The following is a 21,493-nucleotide window of genomic DNA, read 5'->3' on the forward strand; positions in this document are numbered from 1 at the left end:
GTCTGTTGAAGCAGTCTTTATCGCGATCAAACTACTTCGTAAACGCTCTTCTAATAACTGAAACCTCGTTTTGCCAACAAAGACAGACTTCCACATTTAAAGCATAGGAGAAACTGCGTGCGATTCTAAGACATCGACCGCTGTCGTTCGGGCACATTTGCATTTAAAGAATTTATCATGAGAATTCGAGATGTTTTCTTTTTGTATCTACACGCTGTCTTTTTGAATGGGGAAAATATTTCGCATCAGATTTAGTACTAATCTTATTCTTTTTATATGCAGTAATTTAGACCTCAGTGGCCATTTTGTTCTGGGACTCAACGTTAAAAAATAAGACGTTATATCTCAGAGGTTCGTAAAACCATTGCAGTATTCGTATCAGTCGTTGGAAGGAAGAGTGTTCAGTTGCACTGGCAGACCAGATGTCAACTCTAGAGCACTTCCTTGCAGTCAGTACCCGTAGAAAACTGTTGAGGGGCGTCTTAAGAGCCGGCTCCTTGAAACGCCTCTTTCTTGGTGGCTATAGCGACGGTGTCCGGAAGATTTACGGACACCTTTGTGCTTGTTCCAAACTTATCGTTCTGGAATAAACTTCATATAGAGTTTCGCGAAAAGGTTTAAAACAACAAGTGAGAATCACCTGCGTTGCTTAGCTTCCTGCCCACAATTGTCCGTAATACGCGCTAAGGGGGCCCCAGTATAAAGGAAAGCTCCATAACCGTTCTTCCATCAAGCTCCAATTGAAAAAGAAAAATCTAACAAGGTGCATGGGAGGCCGTGTTAAATTTTGTTGTTGCGGCACGCTCTTGAACAACGAGCTCACAAACGCCAGCTGATCTAGTGACGGGAACTTTATGGCATCCTTGTTTCCTTGTTGAGGAAAAGAGAAGGAGAAGGCCATTGCGCCAGAGTGCCTTCGGAGTGTTTCTTCTGCGTTCTGCCTAAACATTTTAAATAAAAAAAAAAAACAAAAAAAACGACTAACATTTTTTAATTTTCAGGGGCCAGCATGGGGCCCTCTGACAGCCTGGGGCCCAGGGCTGCAGCCCCCTTGGCCCGTACCTTAATCCGGCCCTGTAGCACCGCCCCTTTAAATATCGTCACAGTGGGGATCGCGAAGCTTGATAGCGAAATTCTGGGGATAGCATTGATGGTGTTGTCCCCGCACTTCGTCATCATGTTTTGCGAAGGAAAGACTGCGAGGAAACGTCCGCTTTTAACCTTCGAATTCTAACCCGGCAGGGACGTTTCTTCGAGTATCCTTGGATTCCAATAGTGTAAGCTATTGAACCTCACGCCATTCATGGTAAACTCCTAGTGTCTTCAATGTATGTGCTTTTCGTGGTCTTTGTCCTTGCGCGCACAAGGTTTTCATTCTGTGAAACGCAAAGTAACCGACCCCAATCTTGGCCTGTCTATTGCATAATATATATCTTAATTTTAAGCAATGGAGAAATTTAGCAATCTGTTATTCAATCGAGTCGATCAAAAGAGCAATCATGCGTGTCAAATACACAAATAAATGCATTAAAAATGACCATCATCTGGTCGACGTGCCCTTCGGACTTAGAATACGCTTTTGAAACCCGTGGTTTGCTGTCTACCATATATCTACAACTGCTCGTCAAGTAATCTAGCCGTGCACAAAGGCCGCCATTACGTGATATCGCTCTTGCGCCCGTTCAAAGTTATGCGAGGCTTGCTCGCGCATACAAATACAATATGGTCGCGCACGCCTCCAGTCGGTGAGCGCAGCTATGCGCGAAGCTGTTTGTGTCACCTCGTGTGTGCGGTTCTCAATTTCCGCTATACGTGTATCACGACGCCCGTCTAACCCGTTAAGCGATTCCGACGGCTGTCGGCGGGCAAAGGTATCGACTTTGACGCGTGCCTACTTGGTAGCAACCGTCACGGTTTGCTTCTTTATTTCGTGCTTTTGTATTTTGACGTTGCCAAGCAGAGTTTGTAAGTCCTACCAAGGTTTGAGTGACCTAGAGGCGTCACCCGAAAGAACAGTGTTGCTTTTTGTTTTGTTTACGACTGTTCCGTCATGTTTCCGCATAGCTTCAACGGCTTCTAACACACGCACGAAGCGGCGGGGGTCGGCGCGTGCGTTAGCAGACGACAGTGGCTTCCCCGTTTGGGACGCCGCCGCCCGCCGCGCGTCTCGTGGGGCTTCCCTCCAGCTATCCGCCGTGCGTGCGCAACGCATACAACGGGAGCAGACGACCACTCGCGAAGCAGACGACCCGAGTGCGAATTTCCTTCCGCCTACGGCAAAAAACGAACGAAAGCCGTCTTCATTATGTATTTTATTTTATTTACGAACCGTTATCCTGTTCCTGGTGCCTTAATTCTCGCATCGTCTGCTTTCTTCGAAACGCTCGTCGTTGATGCATTAACGAGGCGCCGCTTTTTTAAAAATAGAAAGTGGGTTCTCGGAGAATACATCCGAAAGAGATATTTCTTTCCTCCAGCTAGCGTGCGCGGACCAAAACACCGATCGCAGGCTCCTATAGGTTTCTGGTGTGCCTGCCTTATCCGCAGTGGTTGCCGTCTTGCACAAGCGGGGCTGGCTGCTTTCGGGCGGCTCTGTGATGCTCCGGTTGCTTCGATAGCGTGCGGCACTGCCGTAGCTGTGCGGCCTCTTTTTCAATTTGCATCTTCCTCTTATTTTAAGACTGCTGACCAGGTTTATATCTCTTTCCAAAGGCCAGTGGTTACAGACTTCCTCTGCGATCGCCGATGTCCCCAAATAGCTGGGAATGCTCCCAGCCTGACGCGTCGTTCCCAACACTCCGTTAAGCATTCTTTTCAAATGCGTCCGTCCGCGCTTTTTGTTGTCTGCTCGGGTCTGCAGAAAAAAAAAACGAGCAAACAGCAAAGAAAGTGTTTTTTTTTCAGGACGAAGACGCAGTTCACGTTTCCAGGAAGTGAGACCGCACCTCGAAATAATAGCCGGCAGTTCCGCCTGAAACAAATTTATTCAGCACGAGGCAGCGCTTTCTTCTTTTGAGTCCTGGCTTTTTTTGTGCTTTCATGGTGTATGGAAATGCACAACCGTCAAACGGAGACATGCTACTGTGTATTTCTTACAACAGGAAAAGAAGAGAATAATGTAAGACTAGTGGAAGGATAATGGAAATCTATGTTATCTTTTATTTATTATAAGGGATTGCGTGGTCAATAGTTTTTAATTCGACGTCTACATCGCTTGACTTTGGGGACCGTGCGAACATCGAAAGGACCACATTACTTATAATAGTCAATTAACACGCGTATAATATGTAGGCTAACGTTAACTAAAGGTATGTTTAATCTCTGCGCTACTATACAGCGGCACGAGGATACGTCTTTTTGTTCCGCTTGACTCAATAGTCGATACAGTACACGCTGCATCATACTCCATAGGCACCGGTGTGAGCTACGGTACGCAACTGCTTGTAACGTGCAAAAAAGACACTCTGCGCAGTTCACAATTTCATTGTGCAGACTTGATACACGCTGCAAAACGTTTCCGTGCTCAATCAAGCACTAGGCTTTTTGAACCGCTGTTGTCTCGTAAACAGCAAATGCAAAGCACCATTGTCTTTGTCATTGCACTGGACACTGCGTCACCGATCGTAATCGGTAGCTCGGCTTATTTTTCTCTCATGCCGCGGCGTGGCTTTGGTCCGCTGGCGAGGTTGGCCTTTTGTTAGAGGTCGTTCTGAGACCGTCTTCGAGACGCTTTTGTTTCGGGTATGCGGTGGTTACCAGCGTAAGTTACTGACCTAACCCGAACGCCCTTCTTACATCTGGATAAGGAATCTCGGTTCGAATTTAGTTTTCTTAATTGGCTGTAAAGCCGCGCGGTCTCGCTTCATACGTTTGCTCAGAAGTTAGAAGCAACGTGGTGAAGTGTGTCTCTCGTGGGAGGCGTTCATATTTTTCTAGTTGGCGCAGGTCATTTCGCTCCGTTTGAAAGGTTCCGCTGTACTTAACCAAAACGAAACATTCTTCATATAAGGAATGAATAAAAGGCTGATATTGTGTTGTGTCACCGAAACCGGAGGTAAAAAAGCGCTCTATAGTAAAGAAAAACTAAATTATGATATGTAAATGGTTTTCCTTCGATGCACGAGCCCTATTCAACCTGACGCTGCTTTTGCTCCGGCAGCAGACTGTTTACTTGCCTAAAAAGGGAGGCTCTTCATTTTTTCTAGATCATAGGATTTTATTTTATACATATTCCGGCGGACTATCGTGTGAGAATTGATTCAAGTGGTGAACGAGGGAGGCCGGATCACGCTTCCTCAAACCAAGTATTACTCGAACGTACACACGCTAGGTTGACAGGTTGTAGAGCGATTTCACGGCTCGTTTTATTAAGACACGTAGCCTTTCTGCATCTTATTTCTACTCGCATGTATTTTTATATATATATATATATATATATATATATATATATATATATATATATATATATATATATATATATATATATATATATATATATATATATATATTGTGATTGTTGTTACAAACAAAGTTCACAATTTATTTTTTTTTTTGTTAAAGAACGGCCACCTTTAAGAGTCACCATCATATTACTCCCAGTCGCCGGCTTATATAAAGAACTGCAAACTTACCGAATAATGTTGAGGCCAAGAAGAAAAACGACAATTCTTTGTTTTCTCATCTGGGTAGTCGTTTTCGCCGACTCGTTTACAGGTAGCATTCGTTCTTGATGTTTGCCTTGCTCCGTCTTTTTAGCCGCGGTCACTATACCCTATACAAAAGACTGTCTGCAGACATGTAAGCAACGCACGTGTTTCGAACATGCGTGAGGCGTTCCCGCTGATTATTCCCTCATGGTGTCTGGAATGAACGCCGTGTCTTTTGCCTGACGTGTGATGAGCAGTACGTCCAGGAGACAACGGTGTGTTCTCTCATTTTTGTTGCTCCGTGATGGTGCCTTTCGGGAGAAATAATACCGAATGAATCCTAAAGTAAGGTAATATACACACGCGTGCTGATTTGCTAGCCATTTTCATACTTTATTTAACAAGGCGAAAATAAAATGTTTTGTATTGAAATATATATCTAGACAATTTCGTAAATTAAATTTGCCGCTGTCTTCGTTCGAGACGGCGTCTGCGAATGTCTGTTATTTCGTACTTGTCTTCTCCTAGCCTGAAGTATGAAAAAAAAAAAATCCATTCACCAGCTTGCCTATTTTTTTACCGTTCCATAGGTAATAATATCGTATATGTTTTTTTTATTGCTGTTTTTTTACGGGGAGCGATTTTTTTTTTTTTTTGCACCGGTTTACACCGATCGGCAGTCAGTTGTGACAAACCAGAGTATTAAAAAAAAAAAAATAAGAAAACCCACTACATGCTTTGACCTACATGCCTTTAACTGTCGCATTTCGACTTGAGACGTACTGACGCCTCGAGTGTAGGTCAGAATACTAGGGAGTGTGCCCTCATTGGGGTTCTATATCCTGGGTTAAACGGATTCTCCACGATTCAGGCAAATCTCGACCATATCGCGAAAAAAAAAATATGCATATTGTGCAAGTTTTGTCAGAAACATACCCTTCAGTTCTCAATGGCTTTAGTTTCGTTGTCTTAAGAGTACGTCCTTCGAACTACAGAAACACTCTTTTTATGCACGTAATAACATGCATCTGGCCGGTTTTTGCTTGAACTTCCAAACAAGTTCGCAGCAAGTTTGATGTTACCCTATCTGTCCTTTTTTTTTTTTCTTTTTTTTTTTTTACACTTGTTTCACAGTGCGTATACTCAAATTCGCTCTTCCTTATATAAAAAAAAAATAATAAAGCTAACAAATGGGTATTTTGATGACTGTAGTTTGCAACGCTGTAGAAATCATATACGGACCTCTCTGGGTTTCGGACACTTACAATGAAAACTGGTCATTCGACTCCCTCGATATGTGGGGTCTGTCCATTTACTTTTTTTTTTTCCTTTATTTTATTTTTCTCACACATTTTCGCTGGTTCCCTAGTTTTGCTCGACTGCACCGGCTTCTAGCGCAAGTTCCTCCCATGGTATTTTTTTTTTCTTTTTTACCCAGGAAGGTCACTGGGTCGTTCCCTCCTCATTTCTCGCTGTTTTTTAAAGGGATCTTCTTTTTTTTTCAGTTTTCCTAATTCGAATTATATTTTATTTATCTTATCTGGGTGACGGCCAAAAAGCGGCGGCTGGGATGCGACGACCTGCGTGCTCTATGGTTGACTGACTTCCTGGCGCTACAGTTCTTTCTCTCTCTCACTCCATCCGTCTCTCTCATCGATTCTCTTCGCATTCGAGACCGTGCGAGAGGCGCTATTCCATCCGGAGGACGAACAACAAAAGAAGCGGCGGCGTGTTTTGTGTGTGGGGCGAATAAGAAGGGTGAGGAGTTGCTAAAGGTCGCCTTGCTAGGTTACTCGGCTCGCTTGAGGTCCTCCCCATCAGAGATAGGCGCCCCGTCGCTTATCCTGGCTAGTCACCCGAGAAATAGACGGATCTACGGAGAGCCGAGCTGATGCGTGTGTGTCTGCGTGTGTGATTCGACGATTGAAAGAGCAAGGAAGAATTAGGCAAGGGAGACGCGCGAATGGTGCACCGATGAAGTGTTAGAGAAGGCTGAAAATTGCGGAAGACGATTTTTTCTTTTCCTGGTTCAGTGGAAGTCTTGCGCTATTTCGTTTCTCGACTTTGATCGGTTTCGCAACGTATACAAGTCAGGACCTTATCCAAGTATTGTCGTCTCTACTTCCTCCTTTCGTAGCGTCGTTTTGCAACTGTTCGTGAAAGTCTCGTCCCTTAGAACTCGGCAGCCGACGGTGCGGCAATGTATTGATCGGATGGCGGTACAATAAAACTAAGAAATCAATCGTGATGATAATAGTACAAACCTGAAAGCTTGGGCAAGTGTGTGTGTGTGTTTTTATGTCGAAATAAGAAGAGGAAGCAAGATTTCCGAAGATAGTGAAGGGCTGCAGATCTACGTTATGAACTGCCATAGCGCTACACTGAACACCGATACACTCTAAAAAATGCCGGTGAGTTTGCTTTCCCGCACAACACTCGGAGAGCCAATCACCGCAACTTACGGAGGCACCTCAGCGAATGACGATGCCGAAATATTTGTTTAGACCAAAAAACGCAGTCTGAGTAGTGACATTAAGCAATGCAAGCGTGAAGTTTTGCATTGCTTAATGTCAGTGTTGCGGAGTTGCCACTCCGGAGTTGGAATGATTCCGGAATCATTCCACACTTTCTCGACCCCGGATTGGAATGGGAATGGAATGGCGGCAACGTTGAAAGGAATGGAATGGGAATGGAATTAGATGCCTTTGCCCGGAATGGAATGGGAATGGAATGGGCCAAGTTTTTTATATTTTTATTTATTTATTTATTTATTTACGTTCAGCTATACCGAGCCAGTCAGCGAGTCAGTTCTTCAGAAATAAAATGAGAGAGAAACTGCGAACCCGCGTAAGGTCCTAACAGACTTATACGCGAAAAAAATGAAATAAAAAAGCGTCAAAGCAAAGACAAAGGGGGAGGGGGGGGGGGGGGGGGGGGTCGGGGGCGCCTTTCACCAGTGAAGTTCAACACATATCCAAATGCTTCTGCGCCTGTAACATAGCGCGGCGCAAGGGTACGTCATCAGCCGACGTGAATGTGACCCGCGGCTCTGGTGATCTGATACCCAGGAAGGAGGCCAGACGTGGCCTCGCTGTGCGGACACAGACTTCGTACACCTGCGACTCGTCTCGAGCGCGCTGTTTCCCGGAGGGCTCGCATCTGTGCCGGCCGGCCATCTCAGGTCGCAATCCACGAGGTCTCTGTTTGAATGATGCTAGGCGAAACTTAAAGACTACCATTCATGCATTGGAGGCGGAGGGTCCGTCACAACAGGGATGCCACCGTATCGATTTTTCAACCGCAACAGAAGATAAGACATGTGCTTCTGCAGGATGCTTCAGGTGGTCCACTTTTCTCGAAAATTCCAAATGCAACTGCCTGCATGGTCTTCAACGAGGTAACCTATAACGAAAGTACGTATACTGTCCTTTCATACAGCAGCGTGGGTAAAGTTTCATGTTCAAGGCAACACCTACAGATACAAGAATACTAGCAATACTAGTTCATCCCACCGTGACGTCAGGTGATCAGTGCTGACAGGGGCGCCCTTATTGAACAGGGAAGTGGTGATGTTTTGATGGAATTTATTTAGAGGTCAAAGTTTTTTCGCATCACTGGTCAGACAGACAGGATGCCAGGGAAGGGAGCGCGGTCAATCCTTGATGGAATGTTTGTGAACCCATTGAGGACTCTTCGTCCGGAACCACTACCTTCAAGGCGAAGTGCCAAGCCTGCGGGAAAGTTATTCCGGGACAACAAAAAAACTTGCACTTCAAGCTTAAAGCCTCATCTCAGTTGGTGTCTCAAAGAAATTTGAAAAATGTATTGCATTATCGGTATTCATGTTTCTGCCCTCGCTAAGTGTATTCTTGTATTTGTATTTCGAAAGACATTTGCCTCTTTTTAAAATGTATTTCGGATACGTATCGCGATACATTTTTACAGATATATTTGAGACTTGAGTATCACTATTTTAGCAACTTTTTTCATTTATCTCAGTATTTGTATTTTCAAATACATTTTTGAATATTTCTGCCCAACCCTGCAACGCAATGCAGCGTTTAAGTGACACTATTAACGTCTAGGAATTAGAGGAATGGAATGGAACGATTCAGCCATTCCAGGAGTGGGAATGGGCCCAGTTTCCCCATTCCTAGGAGTTGAAAGGAATGGAATTATCGCAAACTCTAATTCCCCGGAATGGAATTGGAATGGAATGGGGGTGCCCATTCCGCAACACTGCTTAATGTCACTCAGACTGCGTTTTTTGGTCTAAACAGATGTTTCGGCATCGTCATTCGCTGAGGTGCCTCCGTAAGTTGCGGTGATTGGCTGTCCGAGTGTTGTGCGTGAAAGTAGACGCACAGACATTTTTTCAGAGTGTAGCATGAACAAGGCGATGAGCATCTTTTTTTTTTTTTTTCTTAAAATCCGAAGCCTCTCATTCAAGCTACCTGCGGGGGCGGGGGGGGGGGGGGGGGGAGGAGGGAGGGAGGGGAGGTGGAGTGTTCATTCGGGGAACCAACATACGTTTCATGCTCGTCAATGCCCTATAGCTGTCTGAGTAGAATTTTGAAAAGCGCCCATGTCGTGCTCGCTCTAATGGTGAATTCCACAGGTAGATCCGGAGCGCTTTCCAAGATCCGCGAGGGAGGCGAAATTCCGCTCCGCACGGTGTGACCCGCTCCAAATCGACGCGCGGAACATGGACTTGCACTTTTGGAGCGACACGCCCGAGACGGTCTCGCCGTTCAAAATGGCCGCTGCTCGAACTTGGCAAGCCGACCAACGCCTCAGCCGACCCAGCTTTCTGACGACCAATCGCAAATGTCACTGTGTACCACGGAGCCCATGTCACAAATAACGAGGAAGACGTCCGCGTTCGCCGCCGTCACAAACCTTACCGCCGCCTCGACGCGGCTGGGCTCGCAAAGCGATCGCCCATCGGTGGAGTTCAGATTGCTGACTTTAATAACACAAAGAGATTACAAACCATACCCAATGGCACGGTCGTTGCGTAATCTGTTCTTTCTTTTTTGTGCGAGAAAACGCCGGCTTGCAGTGTATAAAGGTAAACGCTCAGTGGCGGCAAAATGAACTTTTGACCTGCATCTGCCTCTTTCGGATTTTTCTACTTTCTTTGTCACGTTCTTCCTCTCAAGGTCACACATGTCAGCGCTTACGGTTTGCCATGCTCCAGTCCCAGCTTTGCGTCCCTGATCTACGTGAAATAGAAGCGTTCGAGCCGTCAAAATCCCGTATGCATCCGACTCATCCGAACAGATTCAACTCGACGTCGTCGCGCATGCGCACCGCCGAGTTAGAGGAAATGACGTAGTGCGCTTCTGCCAACTTCCGCCGAGCTCCCTGAAATCCCACGGATCAAGTTCGGCGGGGTCGGAGGCGCTCCACAGGGCAGGCGCTGCCACAAATCTACGAGTTGAAGGTGACCAACTTGAGGCGGATCTGCCTGCGTAAGATGGTCGTTCCAAAAGAGGCGGTTTTGGAGCGCTTCAAATCCACGAGCGGAATTCACAATGTAGTGTACATTGTAAAATGTTTGTCGAGTTCCTAATAGGAAAATTTGTTACTCTCTGCTGCCCCACAAATGTATAGAAGGATTAAATTAAATTATAATGAGTACCCTAATATCTTTTATAAGAATCCTTTACCTAACGCGAGTGATGCATGCTTTAAACCTAACGTCCCTGAAATCACCGTACTTGTCATTAAACAAGTGATACAACGTTCCGAATTTTTTAGCCTAACTAAACTTGCGTAACCAGAGGAATATATTAGCTAACTAAGAAAAAAAAAACATGCAAAGGACAACGTCGAATTGAGAGCTCAGCCGGATGATACGTATATATCGACGAGGCGCATTATAAGGGCATCGTCCCGCTAAATGAAGAAACAACGAGTACTCCTTTGTCAGCAACCTTCTTTTGTACCTGTGCATCAGCCACTTGCTTCTGCACTTGTCCATCGGCAACTCATCACGAGAGAAGATGTGCTACCGAGGAAGTCTGCGCGAGTCGTCATAAAATAATATATATATATATATATATATATATATATATATATATATATATATATATATATATATATATATATATTTGCGTCGCAGCCTTGGTTCTTCCTTTGCCTATGTGGGTCTAAGACGATCCGAGGAAGATTCAGCTCGTTGCGCCGCCGAACGCACCACCGGCGGCCGTTCCTTACGGAAGGCCGTTTTGGGATCGGACTGTTTTCCGCGTCCAAGATCGAGGGCGGGTCTTGTCGAGAAGAGCGCTTCGGGCCAAATCCCTGGAACGGGGACGGCGGCCGCGCCGCTCGCGTCAGGAAGACGGAGGATCGTCCCCGGCCCCTTCGCTCTCCGATGGAAACGCATTCGGTGTTTGGGATGTCTGACATCGGAGACATCTCCCGCAGGCTCGGGAATTTGTGGGCGTTCCTTGGTCGTCTGCGTGTATGGTAGTCGATGATAGAGTAAAATGGTTAGTTGAACGACCGCCCCCCCCCCCCCCCCCTTTTTTTTTTTCTTTTGTAGTGACGTTGAACGATTTAAAATACCGCTTGAGGACATGCTGCCTCCACGAATCTTATCGCTTATTGTGTACTAAATTTACTGGCCGATTATTGAATTGAAACCGCGAAACAGAATTAATTGCCTTTTTGTAGCCGCAAAACGAGGACTGAAACCAAACTGAAGAGTGGAATCGATGTCGGAAACGAATTCCACACTAACGGAAGTGATGTTTTTTTAATGCATATATGCGACTTGACGAACAGAGTTTAGCTTCACCGAACCGCCTCCAGCCCCCAACCACCTTTTGAGCGTGATCATTGAATGTTCACAATGTTAACTAACATCAGCGTTGCTGGAAACCTATTGGGCAGGATACCAAACTATAGGGGGCGCTTTATCGAGCTTCTTGTTCCTAAAATCACTAGATCTCGGGAAAGTTGCGCCATTGCCTTCCCTGCCTGCTAGCCGGACACAGATGGTAACATACGGACGGCGAAAACCTCGCAAGGCTATTGACTTAACTGTCCATGTTGCCATGGAAAGCGCCATTTCGGTCCATTCAAATCTTCGAAGCTTCCAGAGGGTCGTTCTAAACCAGTCGCGCCAAGATCACCTTGGAGCGTTATCGTACTGGAAGCGTTCCATGCCAATATAAGTGTCTTTGACACTGTGTATGCAATCATCTTATCAATCATGCCCTTTTCCACGGATCTCCTCTCACGTATTTCAAGACAGTACAATTATTTTTCAGTGCCTCCAAGCACCGACACAGCATATCACGGTGGTGGTACGAAGATGTACGCTTGTTTCGCCGGTGTGTGGATAGCAAAATCTCGGTATACAAGAAACGTCTCTATAAAGCTACCCGTCACCAGTGAATTTAGACCGGCTCACCAAGAAAAGAGGGGTCAAGGAGAAATTTCCCATTTCACGGACCAAGATGGCGACCATACGGGGAGTTAGCGTTACTTTCCCAGGATCCTGTGACTTTAGTTGTTTCCACATCCCGGTGTTTACTAACACAGCATAACAAAGAAATTGAGCATATCCTAGCACGGTCTGGGCACCAGCGCTTCGCTCTGACCAGTGCTTTGGTCGCACGAGGATCGGCCCTCGAATCGTCCGATTCCTCTGATCAAAAACAAACGAGAAAATGCGGTTTGTAGTCCCCAGAACTGAAGCGTATACCGCTAGAGGCGTTGGACTTCCTCCCCAATACTTGAGACTCCCTTGCCGAACTCTCGAAAAAGTGGCGATATAGAGAGGAGCCGAAAGAACAGCCACATCCTTCGGTCGCAGCGTCAAGTGGAATAGTTTTCATGAATGTAACCGATGAAATGTCCTTTCTAGGTTCTCATGACCACGTGTGTCGTGGGTCGTTTCTCTTGTGCTCCCAAGAGTATGCTGCTGCCGAGACAGGTCCGGTTTCGCCGGACGTCTATTCCTTTGGGTCGTCCCCGTCTCCTTCATTTCGACGACTGGGGGCGTTTGTTATCTCCCCGCAGCTTGCGTGTGCGGGTTCTGTCCGTCGTTTTCACCGTCTCGAGAAAGAACGATCATTACGGTCTTTCAGCGGGCTACATTCTCAGATGGTCCCGATCCTGGGAATTCTCCGGAGGGGCGTACTTCATAAATCGTTCTTCGGGAAGCGGTGCTCTTGGGCCCGCTCTTCTGACGCGTGCAGCGAATATGTTGTTACTTGGCCTCGACTTTATACGCTGATTGTACTTTCTCTACCTTAGCCTCGTTGTCAGACTCCTTTCTTCCGATGTGCACGCCACATAGCTGAGTGTACCTTACGATAATTAAAAAAAAAAAAAAAAGAAGGTCGGTATAATCGTATAGAGAGCCCCAAGAGTTCAAATGGAATTCACGGTTGGCCGCAACTGATAAGGGCGTCCCTTGACACCAGGAAATGGCGCCCTTACACGTTTTCTTAAATTCAATCTCTGCCCAATCCCTCGCTAGGTCCATGAGGCAGATTTGCGAACGAACATCAACGTGAGGCTTGCACTGATCGGTAATACAATTATAGTTTGTTGCAACGTAAGATCTGCAGCACGAGCTTGACCCAGTGCGAGATTTCTACGTTCGAGCATTTCGGGATTTCGTGAGCTTCGAGCATGCACGCGCAGCCGAAGCACGACGGAAGGCAAAGAGTGCGCGCTGGAGGCTAAGCATCTGAAGGAGACGCGCTGCGCTCCTCGTCCGCACAGTGAATAAAAGTTATTTTAGCCTTTAAAAAAAAAATACATCGCAGTCAAATGTCTGTACTTTAGAACAACCTTCTTTCGCAATGAAGTCGATGGGTGTTGTACGCTCGCTCACATGGAGTACCGATCAAGAGCGAGCACGCGTGCAATTCACTCCTGAAATGAGTTGGCATTTCTCGAGACCCTTTCTCATACTCCACGAGCCGCAGGCCACCCCAACAATTTCTTCTTTTTTCTTTAAATGCATTTTATCGTCTATTTGAGGCGAATTCTCAAAGTTCACTGTCAGCAAACCCGCGTGGATAGGGAATGCTCCTTCCAAGAAATCCCGCATTGTTTTCGACGGGCGCCCCTTTCTCCGACAGAGACAAAGAATCGGCTCGCAGAACGCTGCTCGCGGCCAATCGGGTTCTCACGGTGCCTTTGTTTTCGGACTGTCGAGTAGTAAATACCCCTTGCAAGGCGAAGCTCGCGGTCAATCGAGTTCGCACAATGTCTTTGTCCGAGCTGTCCAGGCCGTGTCGTCTCGATTGCCTGGCAGCTTGAGAACCGCACGCGACACGCGCTGCGGGGGACCTTGCGACGCTATTGTCGTGTTGGCGCACAGTAGCTGCCAGAATAGCCTTTGACGTCTGCTAAGACTTTGAAGTAGAGCAGTTGTCTGAGGGAGGTTAATAGTCGCCCCTTCCCTGCAAGTGCGTGGTCCCCGATTCCTTAGGGGCTGCGGCAATTCGCGAGCGCGACTCGGCTGGGTCTTAAGAAAGTGTCTGTCATTGGCTTCTCTTTGTGTCATCTGTCTTCTTTTTTTCTTTATTTGCGCCTAATTTTTTTTTTTTTTTCCTTTCTTGAGCCTGAGTTGTACGGTGCGCGAAGCGTCCCTAAGTTGAGAGTGAGTTGGCAGCTACGCGCTCGTCGGTTCAACCAACCCCTTCCTCTTCATCACTTGACCTCGCTCTCTGCGCGTGGGTATGGGCGAGAGGGTGATCACGTGTGAAAGGTATGCGACTGACCCAGTGAGCACGTAGCTTCCACCATACTGTCAGCTTTTAGACCATTACCTGGTTCGATATTGGCGATTTTGCCCACGTGTTTTCTTAGCATACTTTCACGGCTTCGTCTTTGGACCGCTCTTAAAATCTGATTTGCTCAAGAAATTGCCGAGCGAAGCTGTCGTGGCAGCTTTCTGTTTTTGTTCTGTTCTGAATCATGTTGCATGTCCAGGATGCGGCATGTAGATCCCTGGCTTCTTTCTCAGAAGTGGCTTCTATCCCTGCAGAAGCCAGGAAGCGTACATGCAGGAACCACAAATGAAAAGAGCGAAGGAATCATTAATGTAGCTTTATCATCCTCCCCTCGGAGACAAACATGTTCCAGACTCGCACGGTTCTCACCCGTGGCCTTTGCCTTTTATACTCCTTTTCCAGCAGGACGGAGTCACCTTGAATGTCGTCACTTCTGGTATGCGTTAAAACGTTTTTTTTTTTTTTTTTTTTTTTGTCTTTACGCCGCTGAAAGGTGTCCACGAAAAAATGTTGGATTGTACCCATTGTTGTTTTGCCTGACCTATATTTTCTCACATATTCCAAGTTGAAATGCTTTATTATTTTTCGCCCCTCTATCCTGGGAAAAGTGGCGCCATTCGTTGTTGTGGAAATGATTGAGACATTTGCCGCGCGCAACCTCTGGGAAGAACATGGCGTCTGAAATCTAGCTCAGTGAGGCGCTGTGCCGCCATGGGATGCACGTTGCACGTGTGTCGTGCATCCACGCACTTTGCTCTACTTTTAAAACACGAATGGGGTTTAGGCGGAATGTTTTGCTGGCGCACTCCCATGGTTCCCTCTCGTGACGTCATTACCTTGCGAACAACAAGCTCGATGGTGTTTGTAATGAGCGTGGCGGAAGCTTGAAATCATTGCGCTCCGAACGCAACACTGCCAACATTGTCAAACTTTAGGTTCTTACATTCGCCTTATTTCCGTCGATGAGAAGTCCTTTGCTGACGTCATAGCTAGCATTCGGCCAATCGTGCCAGGCCGACCACAGCGACGCTTTCGATCGCTCACGTCGTTAATAGTGCGGCACACATCTATAGTTTGAAATCTGACGTCTTTTTAGTCCGTTTCTTTTGCCGCGTCAAGAGATACGACAACACAAGGCAACGCAACTTACGTACAGCCTCCGCGGCATTGCAGTCCGGATCGTCTGACAGGGAGCTTGGTTGGGAAAGTGCCGTAACTCATTTCGGCCGCTAATGTGATGGATGGGGGACCGAGACGAGGCTGCTGATGACACGGGATTGAGCACGCACTCTCTTTTGTTCTAACCCCCTAATCACTGCAACTGTCTTGTTTTCCTCCGCTGCTGGTTTCACTGTTGTCCTTCATCCGTTTGAAGTGACCTGCCTTGCTTTTTGACTTGGTTTGCTTGTTTTTCTTTTTTTTTAGCCATTTAAATTGTAATTACAGGGGTGCGTTTTTATTATCATAAATCGTTCTCGCTCTCGTTCCCTTTTACACTTAAGAATTCGTACCTTCATACCCTCGCGCAAATTCTGACCACGTCGTAAAATCTACGCCGTTTGATCAACAACTTTTTTTTTTCTTTAATTCTAACGGTTTTTTTTTGTTTTTTTTTGCTTTAGGTGCTTTTGTGTTTTAGTTCGGGAAATCTACGGCCCCATTTGGCGCCTCTTTTATCGCCATCGGAACCGGTCTTTTTTTGTGTACGTGTGCTGCCGTGGCTTCGTGGCCCAAAAAGTATATTCACGTCCCCTCCCCCCCCCCCCTTTTTTTTTTAGTTTTGCATATTGATTTCTGTTTATGAACACTCTTTTGGCAGCGACAGGGCGTGTTGTATAACGTATGAGGTATAGTTTTTTATGTCTGCACACGAACCCCGTGCCGTTTTATAAAAAACATAGAGGTCCTCGAAATTAACCTATGTAAGAACCCGAAACGATGGGTTCTTATCCTCGTAAAATATAACCATATGCTGCTTTAGAAAAAAAAAAAAAAAGCGTTGGCACGTAATTTTTGTTTTTATTGGGTCATCTATGTTTTCCCTTACCTATTCCTCTCTACCCCCCCCCTTTTTTTTTTCTTGTTTCTTAACTAACACTGTGTTAGTAGCGATTCCTGCTACCAGTGGTCGCCTAAACAGCGCTCTGCTAGCTTCTCAGCTGAGTAGTTTCCAGGTCAGCCGCTCCCATAATGACATTGTCTCGCTAGCCAAACAAACCACGAACACTTCTCGTCGACCGAACAAAGACAACTTTTCCAACACCCTAGCAATCTCTAGCAGTTACGCTTGTTCACAGACTTATCCCCTTTTGTCGGTACCTGGGTTTCAAGGAGGGAGGTTGCTAATAAGATGCGTGTGCCGTGTCTGCTAGTATTGTTTGTTTAATGTTCGTATAGTGGGAAGAGGTAATATGCGAACAGTCGATCAACTGTCTCAAAGGGCGGTAGGAAAGTACCTTTCCGGCGACCTTGTCACAGTTCAGTTGGTTCGCAACTTTAAGCGAGGTAGTACCGCGGTGTGAGAATCGCTGGATGATCGGCTTCACATTAAAGGTGCTTGCTTACACTTTCCTGGCATGTAAAAAAAAAATAAAGCAAGGTAATACTGCTCGAATATTGCAAAACTAGGATTACTTACGCGTTACAGACCCAGCCTCGCACTGCTGTTCTACGACAATCATCCAGACGACAGTCATTTTCGTAAGCACCAGTGCGCCACTATAGGTCGTGAAAGTTGCGAATAGAACAATACCTCCCGGCTAAACTCAACGACGGCCGATGCTTCCCAACGCACTGGTGTCAGCCTAGCTGATGTAGAACACCATACGATGTCGCTCATCGTGATAGGGGACTTCAACCTTAAAGGGGCACTGACACCCCAAAGGTCGTATTTATTTTTATTGTCTAAAACGATGCAAGTTGCAGCCATAGACACGCAAAAAAAACCGCATCGCGAAAAAAAATTTTCCCGCGCGCACGCGCGCCTTTTTATTTTTGGCGTTTGATTTTCCCGCCTCTCGCCTCCTCGCTTCTTTTGATCGGTGACGTCAAAAATCAGGAAATTTAGAAGCTTTGTAGGCGGCATCTTTATAACATTTAATGACGGCAATCCTAAAACATGTTTTTTAACGCAATTGCGAACGCACTACGGCCCTTCTTTTTGAAATACCAAAAATCGGGAGTTCGTTGTGGTGCCGTCTCCTGGATTTGTATCCTCCAACGGAAAACAGGCGACACCGCTCAAAACCGGTCCGCCGCAACGCCGGCGCTAGCCGGCGCTCGCTCCTTTCCTCCTCGCTTTGGGTCGCCATGGCAACAGCAGGGAGTGGTGACAGGAAAGGGGACTCTCAGGTCTCCGCAATTTTTGACGTCAAGGCACCGGCGCCGATCGCGCGGGAACTTCGAATTCGGCATTTGGAAATTGTTTTTTTACTTCACGAATACTGAATTCCCAAATTTCAAATTTTGAGGGTAATGTCCCGGCATCGTTTTCGACCGTTTCGGATAATAAAAAAAAATATGATTTTGATGTGTCAGTGCCCCTTTAACCGAGACTTCGAGCTCACAAATTAAGGTTGGACGTATCGGCAGGACGCTGCAAAACCCCAAAACGTCAACCATACAGCGATATCTCTAACGGATCGCCGTATTTTTCGAAAAGAAATGCCCATTTGAACACGGCCGACGAGACAAGTGACGTCACGATTCTCATTCCCTCTCCTCCTCGCTACGTCCCGTCGAGCTGGTGAACCGAAGCGAGGAGGAGAGAGGCAAGGCTGTTTACCCTCACTCTCAAATTCTCCGGCAGGACAATTATACGCCATAGTCCTCGCCCTTGATCGCGCCCTCCTTTTCCAAAAATACGCCCGTCCGTTTGAGATGTCGATGTATGAGTGATGCTTTTGGAGTTCGTAGCGTCCCGTTCAACGCTTCTGCGGCCTTTTTATGCGAAATCGAAATTGCGGTTCAGTATCTCATTAACGTTAGAAGCGGACACAACCAGTGGCTGCTAAGCACATGCCGTCTCAGTACGGACTGACCCTCTGCATGGACATTAACGAAGCCACGTCGCGCAACGGCACCACTATAGATTCGGTCCTCAGTCGCCATGTACATAACATTCAAACAGCGGCATATGTGGCGTACTTCGCGTTGTACAGGGTAATCATGTGCGTGATCTCTCCGCCGCAGGATTAAATGCACGTCCGCGGTGAATAAATGTGTGCGCACAACGAAATGGCTCTGTCGTTTTACGCATATCGCGCGCACGTCCTTCATGCATACACGCTACGATGAACTGATCTGCTTGCAACCGGGAGAAGAGGGGCTTTGGTGAATCTTCACCCCGCGGAAAAGTGCTGCGAAGTTGCATTCACCATGCTTTGTCATAAATAACCGGTGCGCGCAGTACTAACGTATTTCTTAGAGAATCATCGTAGCGGCAGCAGCGATTTCGGCCCATTTTTTGTTCAGAACTTCGTTGCTGTTACTTTTACAACGTTGCGTGGGTTATATTTGTCGTTCAATTCTCTGGTGAGGACATCAAAAATTGATTTCAGCTTGCGCATATATCACATATGCACGCTTATCGATGCAGTTTCGCCGTGTGCCGACCGTCCAATTTTTAAAGTGACTTAATGAAACTTTTTCTTTTCTCGAATTTCGCTTTATTTTAAAAGTTATAGGCAAATTAAAATTACGAGAACAAACAAAAAAATAACCTCCTTCATGGCGTCCTTAGTCGCTTGAGTGGCCGTGCACTAGAGGAGGGATAGTGAGCTCAGCGATCGCTCACGGCTGCCGCACTCCGTGTCGGCGGCTTGAGAGGGCGTTACTCAGGCATGTTCTGGGTAGGCTGTATGAAGCGGGCGGCCAGGGCGGCTCGCATTGCATTTTCTGCGTGATTAAACACTAATTCGGCATGACACTTCATTTGCCACAAAACGACAGCAAACACGGGTAAAGATCAGTTCAGAATGGGAGCCACTTCGCGCTGCCATACCGCCAAACGGCCAAACCGCAAGCCAAACCTTCTCGCCGAAGGCCTTCGGAGCGCTCGGAACCGGTGGAATCCTCGAGCCCGTATGTCACCACAGCGCCGCCGCGTACATCCGGGACCTTTCTACGCTCGCCGTTCGTCGGTGCCTGATCCTACTACACCTTTCTAGTATGCGCCGCCTTTTCCACCACTTGGTGGCGTGTATGTCGACAGGTCATTTCTTGTTTCCGCCCTTTCTGAACTTCATTTTTTTTTCTCGTGTAAAATACTGGCCACGAATTACTCTTGTAAATAATTGAAACGGTTCGCGCCACCTATATTTTGAATTTCGACTAAAAAGAAGCTTTTAGCGGCTCTGACCAGTAGTAAGGCCAGGATCAAAGGCTTCATATTTCGCGCGCTTTCGGCACCGCGGGTCGCCCCCATAGGAGGAGGAGGTTTTCGCGTCTTCCGGTTAAAATATGATGCACTGATATTAAGTTACTCTCTCCGTGTCCGCTGGCTTGCCCGAACCCCAAGAGACGTGGAAACCGCAAAAAAGGCAGACGCTTAAATATGATTGCTGGGCCAACGAGGTACACTCCGGCACATTTTGGCTGCCCGTGCGAGCTGGTGATAAAGAATGCTCGCGTGCGCGGACATTAGTTCGGGCACTTGCGGTTTGGTTAGCGCGCTCTCTCTTTGTTCTTGGATTGCCCCACGGGTCGGAGGCGTTCGTTGTCCATTCGGATTGCAACGTTCACCCGTGAAACGAAACGAGTGGCGCTCTCGTCCTAGCTGAATTATCTCTTTGTCTAGGATGTCGAGATGAGCGCCGGGAGAGGGCGTTAAACGACGCCCTTTTGTTTGCAGATGTCGTGCGAGCGGAGCTCATTTTATTCGTCTTTTCGCTTCAACTCGGTCTAGGGCGAAGGCTGCGAGGCAGCGTAAGCAATAAAGCGTCAGAATTTGCGCCACGTTACTCTGTTGCCTGCCGCCACTATAGTCAGCGAGTTCGGCGAGGCGGACGTCTACCTTCTTGCTGAAGTTCCAGCGCGAGACGAGATTACTAAATCACAATCTAACCGCGTTCATATAGAATTCGGTCGAGGTCACGAACATTAGATGTGTCAACACTGGCATGTAGGAAGGTGCGCCCAAAAAGTGACTGGAACGTTTGTCGAAGTTAGAGCGGGCGCAATCCTGAATTGCGAATGGTGCGCGAATGAAGACGGCCCCTAGACATGTTGCGCCATCTCACGGTGTTTCCCAGAAATGCGAGCGCACCTTCGCCACACTTGCTAAAATTGCTAAGCGGCACTGTTCATACACCTCTATTTCTCCTTCCACCGTGTCCCGAAGATTTCTGTGTCAGTGTATCTCCGTCTCCTGGTCAACGGTTGTCTTTGACCGTGAGATCAATGGTCAGTCATTAGACACTTTCGCAGCTGTGCCCAAGTGGAACGCCGCGCCTGTTGATACGTGCAAACGGATCCTTCAAACGGGGAGCGTATTTTCGAAGCGTGCCTAAAGCACGTTAGGAACAAGTAATAGTGTCTGTCGCATCACATCGCGGTAATATGACACTATCTGAAGGTGGTCGTGGTTGACCGTAGCAATATTCACGTTGCTGCGCCTACAGAAAGCTGGGAGCGAAAATCGATATCGGTCATGACAAAGTCTTTATATTGTTGTTGCATTGCACTCTTTAGGGCCATCTGGGGGATACGATAGGAAGTTGACGGGCCGTGTTTGTATTCGGTGATGGACGCCATTAGACATTATTGTTTTGATAACAATAGAATGGGTATTTTCGTCGGAGTGCCCTGAATTCGTTTTCCACTCGGTCTACGTAAGCGATATAGCGATATCTCTTTTTCATTCTTGTAAGTGGCCTCTTAATTTGTGAACAGGCTCGACTAACGCGAGTATAAAGTAAAAAGATACAACAAACACGAAAGTTCAGAGATTCACTGCAGGTACCTAAAATTTATTGACTGAAAATCTAACTGGATTTTTAAGGTTGTGGTATATTTTAGAAAAGTTGTAGGATAGCAGAATAACATAAACAGAGGAAAATAATGATTTCTATTGATAACGCTTTC

The 21,493-nt window shown here is 46.8% G+C and overlaps 1 protein-coding gene across 4 annotated transcripts in view; it reads left to right on the forward strand.

Moving 5' to 3' along the window:
- LOC8043697 overlaps positions 1 to 21,493 on the forward strand; it is a 288,228-nt gene that overhangs the window by 160,640 nt on the left and 106,095 nt on the right. The gene's annotated exons all lie outside the window — the stretch shown is intronic.

This window comes from Ixodes scapularis, unplaced genomic scaffold (genome assembly GCF_016920785.2).
Source record: "Ixodes scapularis isolate PalLabHiFi unplaced genomic scaffold, ASM1692078v2 PGA_scaffold2__306_contigs__length_199485367, whole genome shotgun sequence".
NCBI lineage: Eukaryota > Metazoa > Arthropoda > Arachnida > Ixodida > Ixodidae > Ixodes > Ixodes scapularis.